Source organism: Dioscorea cayenensis, chromosome 1, assembly GCF_009730915.1.
Source record: "Dioscorea cayenensis subsp. rotundata cultivar TDr96_F1 chromosome 1, TDr96_F1_v2_PseudoChromosome.rev07_lg8_w22 25.fasta, whole genome shotgun sequence".
Classification (NCBI taxonomy): Eukaryota; Viridiplantae; Streptophyta; class Magnoliopsida; order Dioscoreales; family Dioscoreaceae; genus Dioscorea; species Dioscorea cayenensis.
This window is the reverse complement of record NC_052471.1, coordinates 20,029,603-20,040,698: the sequence shown is the minus strand read 5'-3', so window position 1 is coordinate 20,040,698 and position 11,096 is coordinate 20,029,603. Positions and strand designations below refer to the sequence as shown.

The following is an 11,096-nucleotide window of genomic DNA, read 5'->3' as shown; positions in this document are numbered from 1 at the left end:
TCTTTTCATTTTCATTTTATTTTTATTTTTATTTTTATTTTATTTTTTTTTTTGAATTTAGCAAAAGAAGTAAACCTAACTAGTCCCTTTAACATCGAACATGAGTTTCCAATAGAGTTCACAAAGTGAGTAGTGCACTAAGTGTAAATCGGGCAAAAATTCCTAAAAATTCAAGCAAGAACTAGAGCATGAAAACATTCAATGTTAACAATTCTTCTAGACTTAATAATACAATCATTGCAACTAAGGTAAACCGCCATTGGCTATGTAAGCATATATCAATCAAGAACAATATAAAAGATGTGTGCATTATGAAACTCCCCCCCACACTTAAGTTGTACATTGTCCTCAATGGACACATGTAAGCTCACTCAAAATATACATCCTTCAAAAGCAAATGTGGGAGAAGCAATCAAAACAATACTCCCCTGACTCCTAGTGTTGCGTTTGATGAAGCTAATTCCATGGGAGTAGTGTTCCGACGGGTTGTGAAGCTCTCACGAGCAAGTTCCGAAGCTCCTTGGTCGTGCCCATGACAAAGTCTCAATTCCCAAGAAGACAAGACCATCTGCACGCATACACGAGGAGGGGTCATTGAAGCTCAATAAAATAAAAACAACTCGAGTATACAAAAGATAGAGCAATGAATACAACTCGAGACCACAAAATGAAAATAAACTCAGAAGGAAAATCCTTTTTGAGTATACCAATCCAAAATAAAATGCAGAAAATAAAATGCAAAAAATAAGAGCAAAGAAGGTAAAGACGCCTCCAGTGTCGGTGTCAATATCTAGTACATCTGTTTCCGTTGCTGGTGAAGATGATGATGGTGCTGCAAAATAAATGAAGATTGGCAAAGAAAAGAGAAAGAGAAGCTTACCTACAAAATGAGAATGAAAGACTAGAAGACAGCCGGAAAAATCAATTAACAACCCTCTAAAATGACGGTGAGAGGTCAGGAGAGAGCAAGGATGTGTTCTCAAAACTTATGAGGATGAAAAGATGAAGAAACCCGAAAAGATTTTAAAGAAAGCCTACGGTTCTAGCATATCTGTAAATCCACACGGGCGTGTGGGAATTACCCACGCCCGTGTGCCTGACCCACAGGGGTAGACGCACGCCCCTGTGGACTCTGCATGCAACCGAGAAAATTCTCTAAGACCCACGCCCGTGCGGAAATTCCACACGGGCGTGGATATTCACAAGTCCAACTCACAGGGGAAAACGCGCGCCCCTGTGTCTTCTCGGGATGGAGAGATCCTCTGCAGAGATTCGTACGGGCGTGCGAAAATTACCCACGCCCGTGTGTGGTTCACAAGGTCACCTACAGGGGCAAGTCCACGCCCCTGTGTGCTCTCGGGATAAACCGCCCAACTCTACAGGAATTCACACGCCCGTGCGAAAATTACCCACGGTCGTGTGACAGTCGCATGGTCATTCACAGCGGCAGCCGCACGCCCCTGTGCCTTCTCTGGATGAGCTCGCAGTGCAAATCCACGGGTGTGTGGAAATTCCACACGCCCGTGTGTTTTCTCTGGATGCCTTAGAAAATTCTGCAGGCTCCACAAAATTTTTTTTAACATGTTTACACACTCAGAGCCTGCCCTAATATGTAAGTTTTACTAGTGAAAAACATGTGAAATAGCTCAAACGACCAAAACTTCACCAAAACACATGGAAGCACAAGATAACACCAACGGTCCACAAGAAAAGCATAGCAATGGCCTATAAGAATCAAAACACCAACACTCAAGCTCTTATTCATGCAAACACTAAACTAAAAACAAGGAAAACAGTAATTGCTTGGGTTGCCTGCCAAGAAGCGCTTGTTTTACGTCACTAAGCTTGACGTACCTCTTCTTTACCTTATGGAGGCTTGAAAAAAGTATGTTCCTCCCAACTAGACATTGCATAGCTACTTCCCTTAAACCAAAAATTTGCTTGCCAGGGTGGAATATTTGTTGGAGAGTCCAACCATCTTACTTTTGGCCTCCAAGGAAACAATTTGGGTTGGGAATTGTCCAAACTTAGCATAGGTGGGTCATTGGATGGTTTGAATCTCCTACCCACATCTTCTCCCAAACCCAAAATCTCTTTCTTGCAATTTATGAATTGATCAATACCAAAGAGTAGTGCTTGTTCCATTACCTTAGGATTTACTTCTTCTTGTGTATTTTTAGCTTGAAAGAAACATGACACTAGCAAATCCCCTTGAAAATTTTCTCTCTCACAAGCACAATCTTCATTCACACTGTCCAAAATCTCAAAATGATATTCAACTTCTCCCTTTTCATTTTCTACACCAATGTACTCAATTTGCCCAACTTCTTCATTGTCGTTCACTACCGCATCATCTCTACAAGGAACTTGAATTGCTTGCTCAAATGCTTGTTGTTCCTTGGAGAGTGTGTCAAGTATCCCTCCTAATTGATGCTCAAGGTTTTTAAAGGAGGCTTCATGACATCTTAGTGTGGTCTCCATATTTTGGACGCAGACATCGGATGCTTTAGTGAAGTTAGCTAACACTCTTTGCAACTGAAGTGCATCCTCTCCGAGTATCTCACTCGTTTGACATTCCTCTTGAGGTGCCTCCCAATGTTGTTCACCATTATCCCATAGTACGTTTGGGTAGCCCACTTCAATTGGATGATATGCGTTTTAACATGGAATGTTCTGTTGTTGTGAAGCTAAAATTCTATCAAGTTTTTCACTCAGAGCTTCAACCTGCAAATGTAGAGCAATGACTGGGTCAATCATCATTTAAAATCCTTGCAAGAAAAAGTAAGACATGACAAAAGAAAACAAATGAGAATGATGGAAGAATAAGAAAGTGTGAAATATATAATTTTTTTTTTAGAACAAATCAGAACGGTGATAGAGAAGAAATGTGAAATAGAATGAAGGGTAAATAGCTAAGAAAACAAAGTGCAAAGTATCTCTAAACGCCTACTCCCCGGCAACGGCGCCAAAAACTTCACAAGGTCCCCTTGCGTATATACCGCAAGTGCACGGGTTTGTTGAAGTAATAATCCCGGTTGAGCGGGGTCGAATCCATAGGGAGTAGGGAGTAAAGACACTTAATTCGATTCTTAGCCATGTGGAGTATCAACAATGATAAGTGTGATAATGATTCAATTCTCAACAATTAAAAGCAACAAGTAAGAGAGCAAAAGTAAGGAGGAGGTAAGGCAATCGATAAAGATGGGGTACTCGGATGATGCTTCACCTAGGAAAATCGCTTCAAGTGCAAGAACTCTCTATTATGCTTCCTAATCAATGTAATGGTGAGTCATGAAAATCCTTACATACATAGTCCCAAATCTAAGGTCAACTATGCCTAACTCTATTCATGTCCTGAAGGAGAGATTAAATAACCTCTCAACCTTGCACTCGAATAAAGTTGCAATGAGCTCTAGGGATTCCAAGTGATAAATCGCTTCCTAATTATAGACCTAACCCTTTGGTCCAGGCGGAAGGTCCCTAGCCACAATTAAGCCCTAGATACTAAGATCCCCTCAACGCTTCACTCCATTGCACGCGCAACTAGGCCCCAGCGGAGGTTCATCCCTTAGACCATTCACTCTATTATGGCCGCAAAGAACTCAAGGAACGGAGGTAGAATCTATCACGTCGGAGAGGAAAGGGGACGCTCCTGTACCTTTCGACTCACCCTCTCAATCCTCTCCAACCTAGCTTTGTCTAACGCTCGTGGTGTCTCACTCACTCACAAGGTTACCAACAAGAACTCTCAACCCTAGTGTCACTTTAGGGGAAACGTTCATACAATCAAGCATTCAAGGTTGGAACTGAAAATAAACATCAATTTATTGAAAGCATAATAAATAAGTTCAAAGAAACGAATACATCCTAGGGTTCACAATCACCCAAGTACCCACTAGGGGTTTAGCTCTCCATAGAGCTAAGTACAATCAAAGAAATCGAATGTAAAAGCAATGAATCCATAAAGAAACCACCTCGATGGTCGTGTCGATGGTCTTCCGGAGAGTCCTCTAATTGTCGTCGAAGGATTCCCTCGTCTGCTATAGGATACGCCTCGACGGAAGCTCCCCTACCAACCGTCTTCCTCAGGAATGACTATGTCGGAGCCGTAGAACCACTCCAAAACCTTGGCCAATACCCCTCAAAACCCTAGCTGAAGCCCTCTCTCAAGTTGGGGAAAAGATGGAGAAAGAATACAAAAATCGGGGCTGATTCGGCTTTAAATAGGGCTGGAATCGGGCGACTACATGGGCGTGGATGCTTCACGCGGCCATGGGGAATTTCCACACGGGCGTGGGTAATTTCCACACGCCCGTGTGGATTCTCTGAAACTGTCATTTTCATCGAGGTAATTTCCACAGTGATTTTACTACAGTAACCTGCTACAGTGCTATGCCAAAAATACTCCCAAATCCACTTTTCATCGAGGTAACATAAACGCGCACACGTTTATGCCGTGGATCGCTTTTCTTCTTCAATGACGGATAAGTTGATGGAGATCTTGTTATATATGCATAAGTCGGAATGCTTGTGTGTGACTGCCCTTGTGCCCCTCCAAATGGTTGTGCAAACACAAATACGGGGAGGTTGGCACACACTCTAGCATCTCGCACCCGACTTATATCTTCATGTTTGAACCTTAGCAAGATTTCCTCCAAAATCGGTGCATTGTGATCCACATTGGCTTCTTTCCTTCATAATTGGTTTCACAACCCTACCTGCATAAAAGTAACATAAAAACACACATATTAATGTAAAAACCCAAGAAAAGTAATGCTCAACATAAGGAAAGAATGCTTCGCATTCATATCACACAAGCACTTATCAGCTTCGCACTCTTATCGCACAAGCACTTATCGAACTCCCCACACTTAAGCTTTTGTTTATCCTCAAGCAAAAATTAAAACATTATGTGTATGGATGAAGGAAATATTGGAAGTGCTTGGCCTTAGGTTCACCAAAGCATACAAAGAGGGCATTCTACAAGTAAGGGAAATTTCCACACTAAATATGAAAAATCAATTCTCTAGCTAGCACTTATCGAACTCCCCACACTTAAGCTTTTGTTTATCCTCAAGCAAAAATTAAAATATTATGTGCATGGATGAAGGAAATATTGGAAGTGCTTGGCCTTAGGTTCACCAAAGCATACAAAGAGGGCATTCTACAAGTAAGGAAAATTTCCACACTAAATATGAAAAATCAATTATCTAGCTAAAAACTTGAATAAAAAAGGACAACAAACCCGAAATTGTGTAAGTGTGTGAACTCACTCAAAACAACCCAAAGTATACTCCTCACTGTTCTAAGTACGAGGGACTTATTTATCTACAAAAAGTAACAAAAATTTAAAAAATGGTAGTAGCTTCACACATCCTCTAAGGTAGCCTTTTCCAAAGCGACCACTAAGGTGGCTTTCACAATTTCGAAGTGGTAGCTCTTTCTACCGGAGTAGTAGCTTTCACTTATCCTATGAGATAGCTTTTTCTCTCATTAGGGCATAACTAGTATCCGACTTATGAGAGTAGCTTCATACTTCATAGGTGGTCGCTCTTTCCACCCAACATGCACAAATAAATAATAAAACTATTTTGTTGCTTCTTTTCATTTTTTCCATTTTTTTTCAGAATTTACATAAGAAACAACTATAACTAGTCTTTTATACATAAAACATGAGTTTCCAAAAGAGTTATATCAAAACAACTATAACTAGTAACTAAACTCAAGAATACAATCAATACAACTAATGTGAACCGCCATTGGATATGTGAGCATGTATATCAATCAAAACTACTATAAAAGAGATGCATGCACTATGAAACTCCCCCCCACACTTAAGTTGTACATTGTCCCCAATATACACATGCAAGCTCATTCATAATGTAAATCAATTAAATTCAGATGTGGAAGAAGCAATCAAAACAATACTCCGTTGACTCCTAGTGTTGCATTTGATGGAGCTAAGTCCTTGGGAGTGTTGTTCCAATGGGTTATGAAGCTCATACGGCCAAGTACTGAAACACCTTGGCCGTGCCCATAACAAAGTCTCAATTACCATGATGACAAGACCATCTTCACGGATACACGAGAGGGTTCAGTGACGCTCAATAAAAACAAACATAACTCGAGTATATAAAAGATAAGACAATGAATACAACTCGAAATACAAAATGAAAATAAACTCAAAAGGATTGTCCTTTCTGAGTATACAAGTCCAAAATAAAATGCAGAAGTAAAAGATGAGGAAAATAAAATCAAGTGTCGATGTCGTCCTTTGGCTCTATTGCTGCTGGTGGTGGTGATGAAATACATGGTGGGTCAACCGGTGTTGGAATAGGGAATGGAGGTGTCGGAGATACCAGGGGAGTTCTTGGCTGTAGGACAAATGACCAGCCGACGTCTCGCTCTAAGATCTGCAATAATGTGTCAAAACGTGCCATGAACTCCGTATACTGTGTGCCCTGCACAGCCCTAATATTGGCAATCTCTACTCCGGCCTCTACTACCTCTGTTCGCATCACCCCTATAGCGCTCTTGAGCCTCTCAAAGTAATCATGGGCTCAAGATGGTGAAAACATGTGTACTGGGGGGTGGGTCCTCTGTCACCGGAGGTGCCTTAGTCTCCATAGGTGCTGACTGAGGCTCGGGGGCATGCTGGAAAGCCTCAACATCATCACCCTCCTCCTCGGCTATCTCTGGGGCCGGTAGAACCAGAGCATAAACCCCCATCCGAACCCTACGAACCATGCCCATCAATCTCATCATCTCTAGGCTCAAGGGCGTAGGTATACTCGTCTTCTCGGCCCCGCAAAATCACGCCCAGGAGTCCCATACCCATAGGTAATCTCATAATGTATGAACTATAGAAGATCGCTCCCAATTTGTCATACTGGCCCTGATGTCGAATGTACTCAACGACGATGTGCCCCAGATGGATCGGTATGCGCTGCAACATCGAATACAAGTACAGAAGCTCCGCCGGCTCAGAACGCTAGTGCTATCACCACGGCCATTGACCAACCTACTCATGATGGCATGTAAATATCTGTACACAGGTCAGGAAAGGCATGTGAACTTAGACACCCGTGGTTCGTACTGGCCCTGAGCACACTATGCTCTGTAGGCTCTTTGCGGGGTCAAAGCTCCTGGATAATCAGTCAGTAACTGAGAATATCTTTGAATACCTCCTTGTATAAACCAAGCCGGACTAAAAACTGCATGATACTCATGCTCTGGTGATGTCCAAGTGCTCTGAACTAAACGGTCTTGAGGCTGTCAAATCTCGAATAGGATCTATCGAACTCGAATGACGACAAGACCTCTAGTGTAAGCTCACGGATGGATGGCTCTCTAATCTCCAACAACTGCCTCCAACCACCCACCGACACGAGATCCTCAACCTCATCAGCCAACTCGTCTCCTTGCTATAAATCTCTCAGTATGCTCGTATCTAAGAATTGAGCTATCCGAACGGAAGTCTCGATAAACACTCAAAACAAGCCTGATGCTCGGGTATAGTGAATCTCATATCCTCGGACTAAGGAGATGACTCACATGGTTTCTTATCAGCTTGCTTCTTTGACCTGGGTGCCATAATTTACAAAATTTGAAAGAAAACCGATCAAACAAGTCAATTAAGCAATCTTTCAGAAATCCACAAAAGTCGTAGTGGAATTTTTCACGCCCGAGTGGATCCACGGGGCGTGAAAAAGGCAGGGCCACGCCTCAAAAAAAAAAAATAATACAACATTAAATCGCTTTTCACTTTGTTCTAAACATGCATAGTCATTCTAATTATATACACGAAGCATTATTCACCAGTTTCATCGATTAAAATCATGAATTTAGGAAGAGAACAAAAGATAAGCCTTACCGATGAGTTGAAGTGGAAAACCTTGAAACGACCGAAAAACCACGCAAAACTCCCTCCAAATACGGCAGTGCGAAGTAAGGAAGAATTGTGAGGGTGCTCTCAAGTGAAGAGGGAGTATGGGAATGAGAAAAAAATGATGATTCTTTAAAAGCACTCGCGCCTCTTGGCATTCTGTACATCTGCACGGGTGTGCGTGAATTAACCACACTTATGCGTCTCCACTGGAAAGCCTTACAGGGGCAGATGCACGCCCCTATGCGATATTGGGAAAACAATCACTGCCTCTGAATGCTCTCGCACGGGCATGAGGAAAATGCCCACGCCCGTGCGCCCGCACGCCTTTGTGGCTACTCTGACATCCGAGAAAATTCCTAAGTGTTGCGCACGCCCGTTTAGAAATTTTGCACGGACGTGGACATTCACAGGCCCAACTCATAGGGGTAAGCGCATGCCCCTGTGTTTTCTCGGAATGGAGAGAGCTCCACTGCAGAGGTTCGCACGGGCGTGCGGAAATTACCCACGCTCGTGCGATTTTCACAAGGTCGCCCACAGGGTTGAGTCCATGCCAGTGTGTGTTTTCGGGATAATCTGCCAATCTCTGCAGGAATTCACACGCCCATGCGGAAATTAACCACGAGCGTGCGAGAATCGTATAGGAATTCACAGGGGCGAGTTCACGCCCCTGTGCCTTCTTTGGATGAGATTGCAATGCAAATTCACGGCCATGCGGTAATTCCACACACCCGTGCGTTTTCTCTGGATGCCTTAGAAAACTCTACAGGCTCTGCAGAAAAGTTTTGAACATGTTTAAACACTCAGAGCCTGCCCCAATATGCAATTTATACCAGTGAAAAATAAGAGAAATAGCTCAAACGACCAAAACTTCACCAAATTCACTTGAAAACACATGATAAACTTGAAAACCCACAATAAAATCACAAAAGAAATATATATAAAAATCAAGACACCAACACTCAACACTTTATTCATGCACACACTAAACTACTAAACTACGAAAACAGTAAACACATGGGTTGCCTCCCAAGAAGTGCTTGTTTAACGTCACTTAGCTTGGTGTACCTTGTCTTACCTCACGGGGGCTCATAGATGAAGGTTGTCCTCTTACCCATGGCTTAAAAACATGATGAGCAAAATCTCTTGAAGTTAGAGGGTGAATTATCAGGCTTGGGACCGCCTAACAATGGTTCATCCAACTTCTTCGGTTCACGCATGTCTCCAACAACCTTGGAGCATTTCCAGTGGCGTCTCCTAGCCCTCTTCATTTTCCAGAGCACCTTCTTCAAGATCCCCGGGGCAGATGGTACTTCTTCCGTCGTACCAAGCATCATTACTTCTTCATTATCCTCCTTTTGATCGAACAGACCCTCAGACGGGTCTGGATTGAACATTTCCTGCATGTATTCATCAACAATCTCATCAGTAGTGTCTATAAAATACAAAGTATCATTGAAATAAAGAGAATGCCGCATGGCTTCAGCAAGGCGGTATGTGAGCTTGACATCTCCAACTCTCAAAGTTAGCTCTCCGCTGTCTATGTCAATCAATGCCTTTGAAGTCCGCAAGAACAGCCGCCCAAGTATCAAGGGTACATCTGCATCCTCATTGACGTCTAACACCACAAAGTCTACAGGAAAAATATACTTGTCCACCTTGACAAGCACATCTTCGATGATACCCCTCGGATGTCTCACTGTTCGGTCCGCTAATTACAAAGTCATCCAAGTCCGCCAATGTATGGTATGATGTTGATACTGGCCCCTGAGTCCGCCAATGTCATTACTTCACCTAGATTACAAATATTACACGGAATGATGAAGCTTCCAGGTCTTTCTTCTTGTTCGACATGTTCTTTTGGAAAACAAACGATTAAGATGCATCGAAAATCACTGAAGCACTCTCCTCTAACTTCCTCTTGTTTGTCAACAAGTCTTTCCAGAATTTTTACATACTTAGGCATTTCGGCCAATGCCTCAACAAAAGGAATATTGATGTGGAGTTGTTTGAAAAAACTCAGGAACTTCTTGTACTGTTAATCCCCTTGGTCATTCTTCAATCTAGAGGGATAACGGATTCTTGGCTTCAAAGGTGGGGGTGCCACTTCCTTCTCTTTACGTGCTCCTTTCTCATCCTCTATAACCTCAGGTGCGTGTTTATTTGGCTTCTCACATAGAAGCTTGCCCTCAACCTCACGACCACTTCTCAAAGTGATCACCTTCACATGCTTTCTAGGGTTGGTCTCGGTGTTACTCGGCAAGCTTCCTTGTGACCTTTCCGATAATGACTTCGCAATCTGCCCTACTTGATTTTTAAGATTATGCAAAGACGCGGTGTGGTTGCGAAGTGTAGCCTCAACTGATTGGAACCTTGTTTTAGATGATTGTACAAACCTAGTTAAGGTCTTCTCCAAATCGTTCATCTAGGTCTCCAAATCTGACACTCGGTTCTCCATTTTTGGGGCTTTTTGTTGGAAACCCGGTGACCCTATGGCCTTTTGTGGACCTTGGTTGCTCCACGAGAAATTGGGATGACTCTTCCAACCCGGATTGTAGGTATTATTGTATGGGTTTCCTTGATTCCTAATGCCATTACCCATAAAATTGATGTTCTCAACCAAAGATACATCACCAAGTGCAAGTAATCACAGCCGCCACTCTATTCGAAGTTAGAAGATCTAACTTCTTGCTCAATGATTCTACTTGAGCTGGTAAAGAAGTCACCGTATCAAATAGTTACATTGTACTCGGATTCAGACCGTTGTAAAAGTTCTAGACAATCAACGACTCTGTGAATCTGTGTTGCGGGCAATTTCTCAGGAGCTCCTTGAACCTTTCCCAAGTCTCAAATAGAGACTCCAATTCCAATTGTACAAAGGATGAGATCTTATTCCTAAGCTTTGCAGATTTTTCAGGAGGGAAATAAAGACCAATAATAGCTTCCACCATCTCCTACTATGTGGTAATTGATGGTCTAGGTAATGAATGTAGCCACTACTTCGCTCTCCCTTTCAAGAAAATGGGAAGGCTCTCAACTTGATGGCATCATCCGTTACCCCGTTTATCTTCACTATATCACACAGCTCCAGAAAGTTGTCTATATGACTGTTTGGATCCTCATCGAGCAAACCATTAAACTGTGTGGATTGTTGTAACATATAGATGAATGCCGGCTTCAGCTCAAAGTTCTGAGCTGTAATCAGGGGACG

The 11,096-nt window shown here is 42.6% G+C and overlaps 1 non-coding gene across 1 annotated transcript; it reads left to right on the top strand.

Moving 5' to 3' along the window:
• The first annotated feature begins 10,681 nt into the window (after positions 1-10,681).
• Positions 10,682-10,788, top strand: LOC120266283. The gene has a single exon (XR_005538128.1). It is a non-coding gene; the product is annotated as a small nucleolar RNA R71 (small nucleolar RNA).
• The last annotated feature ends 308 nt before the right edge of the window (positions 10,789-11,096 follow it).